Raw genomic sequence first — 8,275 nt, 5'->3', positions numbered from 1 at the left:
AATGGAACATGCAATACTTTTGTAAATAATATCCATGTTCTTCCTACTTATCATACTAGGTTACTTAATGAACCACATGAATCTGGCATAATTTTTTTTTTTTAAATTATTGCACCACATGTGCATCACATGTCATTTAAACAATTAAAAGACATTTTAATTGCTCTCACAAGCCAAATCTTCATTTGGTAGGCGCTCATAGCCTAGTGCAAAAGTCAACCATTATATGACTATCTCAACAAGTTAACCAAATTTTACACTCTTCTTACATCATATTTGCAAGAAATAAATACTTAAAGTATAATACAAAAATATGCCTATTACACCAACACATTATCTAAATCAAAATATAATCATAACCCTATGAGATAGGATAATTACCAATTATTCAATAAACTTTCCATTTTGACAATATTTAGAGGAATGTCATTTCAACTCTAAATCATGACATGCATACGGAGCATCATATCCTTCTATGTCAAAAGTAATAATAACTTGAAGAGACACAACATGCAACCCATGTCATCAACTCATACAACATAAAGTAAACTAGTTGACTTACAATTGTGTGTCTAGCTTATTGAACTCAAGGCCCAAGTGTGAAACTAAGACCTCTGATACCATATACAAGGACTGCGTCTACAAAAACCAATGCCACATCAATAATCTCCATAAGATTTGGAAGGTCAAAGAGATTCAAGCATATTAGAATATTGACTAGTCAACATAAATATTTAATTAACATTAAATCTTAAAGAATACATATACCAGATACCAAATACCAGATGGTCTAACCATGATGACCAAATTAAAATGAGCTCTAGAACCTATCTAAGAACACAAGAGAAAGAATATTGTAGGAGTGTTTTACCACCCTACCACGAAGCTGTTAAGCTTCCCCGAAATCTTTCCTGACATGAAAGATACTCAACCGAACATCGAGGAAAACTAAACAAGAAAAACTAAGAGGAATGTAATGGAGTTGTGTAGTAACAAGAAATCATATTCTAAAACTAATATACTACATCGACACTCACAAAACCACATAATTAGGTCAGTACGCATCTTTTCATAATTAAAAGAATTTATCCTTATTTCCAATTCACATCATAACCATCATATGTGCATGTGAAACATGCAAAATAAGAATCATAAGCAATCCATAATGTGGCATCCTTAACATGCCATGTAAAATCATCATGAAATCATTATACAACTTTATCAGCCTATCATCTTTAACATCATACCTTGTAAAATATAATTTTCTTCCATACATATAGAAACATTACACTAGGACTCTCCTTTAACACATAGCACATCATGATTCTCATTTGCATTCTATACATATAAAGGAGTGTAAACATCCACTTAATTATCAAATATGTCGATTTCATAACACTTCCTTTATTTATTCATATAGTTTGATATGCCATTTACTTCAAGAAACTCTAAATATGGGAAACATAGTCATGATAAAATATTCACTCTTCTTGACTAATGATAACATTTATATTCAATATACGACATGTACAGTATGGAAAAAAGATTAAGGAAACAAAAATATCCTCTCATTCTTTATCGATATATTAATACTTTCCATACTTCCCAAAAACATGTGATCATTTCTCCAACTCTTCAAATATTAATAGTTAATAAGATTTTCCTTGAAAAGCGTGTTGTTTTCTCTAATCTCTTTAGGAATCATCTAAGCCTTCATAAAATTAAATTGCTCTTATTCCAAACCATTCCTTATCCCTACTTAGGACCACTAGAGACCTCACCAAAACTAAATAAATAGTTTGCAAATCCAATATTGAATAATTACATACTCCCAATAATGAGGGAATCTTTGATCACAACTATCTTTTAGACTAACACCTATAAACAATAAGAATTGATTGATAAAAAGTATCCATATATTCCTAATATCAATTCTATTAGAGAACAATAAGAAAATGAATACATCATCTTATATAAAGGTTCATAATTTCCCAATTTAGTGTGATTATTTAAACTAATCATTTAAATTTTTCATTAGTCTAATATTTCTAATAGTGACCTTATATAAAGAATACTCCCAATAGTCAATAATTAGACTTGGCATTTTATAGAGATTATTCCTATCTACAAAACTAATCTAGCTTGATAAAATTAACAATAGGGTAAGTGTGTCTATAGATTGGGATGCACCCCATCACCCCATTTTGCTAATGATTAAGACATTTTTATAGAGACATGATTTATTATACTTAAGTTCAAGCCTATTGGAATTTGTTTAAGTGATCTCAAATCTCTTGACATGTCATCTAGCACCACATAACTTGTGGGCCTTCAATTTTATAGATTCTACCTTTATAGAGTTTAGTACTATAAGTAACATTTTTCTTGAATTTGCATTCGCCCTAGAATATTGATTAACAATAGTGGGGTATGCATTTGATGACCATTAACAAACCAAAATTCCATGATGATATGTCCATATCTAAATATGTTTACCATTGCACAGGTTTTAAATTGAGCCTCTAAGCAGAAGGTGTTATAAGTTACAATAGGGAAGGCGGTATATGGAACAATGTGTTCTCGAATTTCATGATGGTATTCACGCAAAATAATGAACTATAGCTCTTTTGTTCTTATCAACTCTTAATAGCTCCTAAAAGTGTTCTAACTAAATGTGATTTCCTTATGAAGACATTTGTAGTTCAATTTTATAGATTCTACCTTTATAGATTTCAGTACTATAAGTAACATTTTTCTTGAAATTGCATTTGCCCTGGAATATTGATTAACAATGGTGGGGTATGCATTTGATGACCATTAAGGAACCAAAATTCCATGATGATATGTCCATATTTGAATATATTTACCATTGCATAGGTTTTAAATTGAGCCTCTAAGCGAAAGGCGTTATAAGTTACAACAGGGAAGGCAGTATATGGAACAATGTGTTCTCGAATTTCATGATGGCATTCACTCAAAATAATGAACTATATCTCATTTGTTCTTAACAATTATTAATAGCTCCTAAAAGTGTTCTAACTAAATGTGATTTCCTTATGAAGACATTTGTTACAGGCTTTTTAGTTAGTAATGGATGCATTTGATGGAGGAGGAGTCATTAAATCACCATTTAACACAAGGGATTTCTTTGTTTTGATTACTAATGATCCATGTATGGCTATTGTTTACTTGGTGGAATGGACAGGTCCAACCCCCACACAATCTAACCCAATTGCCTCATAGATAACTAGCCAAGCCTTTTAAGTTACTAAGTTCATTTCCTTAAGCAAACAAAGTAGTTAAAATTGGAAGAAAATTTACAATAGCATGCTACTAACATCTGTAGAACAAGATTTAGTATGCAAAGAACATTAATAGTAAGGAAAACATTCACAAACTAAAATTATATTCACATATAAGATTAGACAAAAAAAGGTGTAAGAGAGTGCAAACTAAGAGCAAGATCACTCCAAAAGCCTCCTTGATTTTGTAGATGCGTCTTTTGATGTAGATATGTGCTCAATAATATTGCTCAAGCTTCAATGAAAACTATGGATCAAAGTGGATTTGTGGATGGATTTTGCCATTATGATGGATTTTGATAGTCCTTAAGCTCTCAAAATAGCATCATAACATTAGCATGGAAGTGGATGATGTTTGCGAAGGGAGAGGCTTCTATTTATAGGCCAAGGGGTAGAGGGATGGATGGTCAAGATGCAAGGATGGCAAGATGGTGAGGGAGGGCTAGGATGCACTCAAAGGGGAGCACATGGATTGTGCTTATTTGAAGCCAATTAGGAAGTGACACATGTCACAGGATGATTGGATGTGAGAGGATAGGATAAGGGTTGTTCAAAGGAGTAATGAGGGAGGTTGAGCCATAAAGAGGGATGGTTGAGCCATAAATAGAGATGGTTGGGTCAAATAGAGATGGTTGGGAGGAGGATGAGATTTTTGACATTCGCTTGGGTCATAAATGTTGGAGGGTGAGGGGAGAATGAGATTGTTGACTTTGGCTTGGGTTAGCAAGTCTTAACCCATGTTTATGATTGTGCACATGTTTAGAAAAGGATTAGGCTTGGGTTAGAGGGGGATTAGGGGGTAAGTGGCTTAGATTTGATGGGATGGGTTAGTTAGGTGGCTAAATAAAGTTAGTATGTGTGAATGGGTTGGATTAGGAGTTAGGATAGGGTTTAGGGAGGCTCTTAAGATTTTAGATATTTTATTAAATGATTTATTTAATAAAATGGGGATATAGAATTAAATTGAATAGATTTGAGGATTTATTCAATTTAATAGAGGAATAGGGATTTAATTGATAAATTGATTTTGGGTGATCTTTTAATTTTATCAATTGGACTATAGTTAATTAAATTAACTAATTAACTAGGGGATGAAAATAGATTAATTAAATATTAAATACTTAATTAATGATGCCTTAGAAGATGACTAAATAGGATTACTTAAGTGATGTAATCAGATTTAGGTGTCTACAACATCTACCAACATAAACATTTTCATTCATTTCCACACACTCATAACTCTGAAATGAAGCACAAATATCAAGCATTTCACAAAAGAATTAATAACAAGGAACCTGGGTTAATGCTGGTCATCAATTTGTTGCTCCAATCTTTTCCCAAAATCTTCTCTTTGTCCATTCCCTTTCTCAAGATTCAAGTATTATATATATATATATATATATATATATATATATATATATATATATTCCAATTTTTATAACCTATTCTGGCCACCTCCTCTCTTTTGTTAGCTTTCCCCAATACTTTGAATCCCATTTCTTTTAACTTTCTCTTCCTGTTGGTGTCGAACAACATTCTTGCTTCTTCTTCTTCTTTTTCCAGTTGTAGGGTCTGCTCCCCCCTCCTTTCATCTCCAATAAAAAAATGGTTTATTTTTCCCAATATCCTAATTCATAACTAATCTATTAACTAATTCAAAAAATTGATAAGTGCTAAGTGCTCCATTTATTCTCATGAGAGATGGATTCATGTTGAATCACTACTCATGAAACATGGGTCAATGAGTTTGACTCAAAATCACACAGTTAAATCTTGATAGCAATATCACAATTTGGTTCAAAAAAGTTTTCGAGAGGAAGATTAGTGGTGCGAATTAATAGGTTTGTAATTAATTACATTCCTTTTAACAATAACATTCAACCACTAATACCAATTTTAATTTTATAAACAATAAGATTTTTTAGGAATAAAATCCATGTAGAATTAAGTTCACCGCTTTATTCCATTTGAGGGAAAACAGATTGTGACATCTCCCATTTAGGTACGGGAAGGGTGGATGCTTGCAAAAGCTGGAGTATGTTGTAAAATATCAATTGAAAGATTGTCAAATGACCTTTCACCCTCTCATATCCTTCTTTGATAATCATATAAGTTTATATAAATGACCATTTATAATTGGTTAAACATTAACAAAGAGTTTTCTATGCATTGAAAATAGATATAGCCAGATTTTTATTTTTATTTTGTCTATTCTTTCATTTACTATCTTAAAAAATAAGTTTTTAATCTTTATCTACTCAATTAAATCTTACAACATGTTTAAATTAAATCCTTTGTTAAAATCAAATACTACTATTCCTTTTAACTTTGCATCTGATAGCAAGAGATCAATGATCAAATGTTTGATGTTTGATGTTCAATGCCTGCAACTAATTGTGTATAAATTTCTCTCCTCTATACTCGAATATTTTTGTTACAATGGTTCTTATTGAAGGAATTTGAATTTGAAGTGTTTAGATTTAAAACTCTACTGTAATTTGAACTGTGCTTGATTCATAGTTCGAAATACGAAAACTCAATTTGAAAACCATAGAATTTGAATTTAAAAATAAAACGCTTATAATATGAGTGTTTCTATTTTGTTCTATCAATTTAAAGATTGTATATAGCTCTTTGTGGAGTGCAGATAAATGTTATATAAAACTCTGTAACAGTGAATAGTCAATAGAGATTCAAGATACGTTATTTCAGCAATTTGTTAAATCTTCACAAATATTTACTGTATTGACCATTGAATACCCAGATCGCCATTCTTATCCAGATCTTCTTTGTGAAAATATAATAATCAAGCTCAAAACATGAACATGAAAGAGACTTTATATTTCTTTCGATGTGTAAAAGTTAAAACTTATAATGTCAGAAGTGGGATTTGAACCCACGCCCTCGTTAGAGGACCAGAACTTGAGTCTGGCGCCTTAGACCTCTCGGCCATCCTGACGGTGCTTGTTTCTACTCTGTTTGTTTTTGTTATTCTTTAGATCATTGAAAAAGACTGTTTTTACGTATTGACTAATTTAAGTTGGCGAGTTTGTATTGAATAGAACGTATAATTTTATTCTAGTTTGTTTCTATTATAGTGGGGCCTTTTAAGCATTAATATCTATTTAGTTATTTGTGTCTAGTTTGTTTTATTATCAACGGGACCTCTTAAGTATTAATATCTATTGAATAGTTTAGTTGATGTAATCAAGAGTATTAAGCTAGATAACTCGTTTTAAAAGTTTTGGTTCGTGGTTTTTGTTTTTGTTTTCTTTATTGATTTCAATAGTTTGAAGAATGTCTATATTGTGAAGGTTATGGTTTGTAATTTGGTAAAGTTTGAGTACGTATAGTTGATAAACTTAAGGGGTTTTCTAGTGAATGGTTCATAAGGCACAATATTTGGTAAAGGTTCGGAAAATGGTGTTGCAAGCAGAGTTGGTATAACCAAAGAGGAAACTTCATAGTTAAACATGCTCAAGCTAGAGTAGTACTGAGATGGGTAACCTCCCAGAAAGTCCCAATGCTTCACCTCTGTGAGCATCATCTAGATCCAATCCCTATTCAATGTTTCATTCATTCTTAAATGAGAAATGGGTTATGTGAACCACTACTTATGAAATATGGGTAAATGAGTTTGCCTCACAAAACTACATAGTTGAATCCTGATAGAAATATCATAATTTGAAGTTTTGTGGAAAATATCTCCTACTTATCTATAGATAGTTTCTCAAAGAGTTCATGAGATTATGATTGAGAATCAAGAGTTATTTTCTTACACCTCTACTTAGTGTTGTTTACTTAGAGGAACTCTATAGACTATTTAGAATCTTTTCTATTTAGAAGAATCCTTGCTAACCAAGAAATGATGAGATTAAGTAACAAGAATCAAAGCTTCTAATGTGAATTAAAAAATCAACTTAATAGAAAAAAAAAAAGCTATAGAATTAGCACTCTAAACTATAATATACACATCGAGGAAAGTTTAGAGTGTCTTTCCTTGTATATTTATCCAATGAACGACTCTAAAAGATAATATACACATATTAAATAAGCAAATTAGGCTTCAAGTTAATTGATTTATATCTAAAACTAAAATTGGGAAGGGCCATCAAGATCACAACTAAATAGATATAGAGCTACCAAAAAGTGGCCCATCCCTCAATCAACTTAACTGCACACATCACCAATCTTTATGTCTGATTTAAGATGTGATGCTAATAAACATATTTGGTGAAAATAAAGAATTTTTCTTTATAAAATTTCTATAAATTAAATTTTCAAAAGATTGACAATAATAAAGAAAAATACAATAATAATTCAAAATATTCAAAAATAATAATTATATAATGTTGATGTCAAATAATACTATCCAAATGCTTCAAATAATCTCTTATAATTTTATCCTTAAATCTATAAATTACCAAATTTTATATTCAAACTAAGCAATTTGTGAATCACCGCATATCTTTTATAGAAGAAAAATTGTTTATTAAGCCCAAATGTAGAGGTTTATCTAGGTAAGTGCACCAAGTTGTGGTGCAAAAAACATGACACATAAAAGTTTTTTTTGAATTTGCCAAAGCACACACGTGCTATAACATGCAAGCAGGCCAAAGCACATGTGCACTATAGCGCATACACACTTTGGAAAACTCAAAATTTTTATATATGCATTGCAAACCTGTGGCCCATTTTATTGTTTTTGGTTTTTACATTGTTCCTCCTTAACAACATACACGTGGATTGGAAACATTCAAGAATTTTTTCACATGCCTCCTAAAATTGCCTCATGTAGTATGTTTTCTACTCTTGGTTTTGCATTCTTTTATATGTTTTTGCATTGTTTTGTAAGTTTTTACATTGTTTTGTAGGTTTTCTCAGTTTTGCTTCAAATTTATTTATTTGTTTAGATTGCAATTAGTTTCTTATCAGGAAATGTGAATAATGAACCACCAAATTCCTAGCCAGAT

The 8,275-nt window shown here is 31.1% G+C and overlaps 1 non-coding gene across 1 annotated transcript; it reads right to left on the bottom strand.

The window, feature by feature from the left end:
- Positions 1-6,177: 6,177 nt before the first annotated feature.
- Positions 6,178-6,261, bottom strand: TRNAL-CAA (transfer RNA leucine (anticodon CAA)). The gene has a single exon. It is a non-coding gene; the product is annotated as a tRNA-Leu (tRNA).
- Positions 6,262-8,275: the final 2,014 nt, after the last annotated feature.

The sequence above is a fragment of the Cupressus sempervirens genome, chromosome 11 (assembly GCF_028749045.1).
Source record: "Cupressus sempervirens isolate cs-2001-9-10 chromosome 11, ASM2874904v1, whole genome shotgun sequence".
NCBI lineage: Eukaryota > Viridiplantae > Streptophyta > Pinopsida > Cupressales > Cupressaceae > Cupressus > Cupressus sempervirens.
This window is presented reverse-complemented; position numbering and strand designations above follow the sequence as displayed.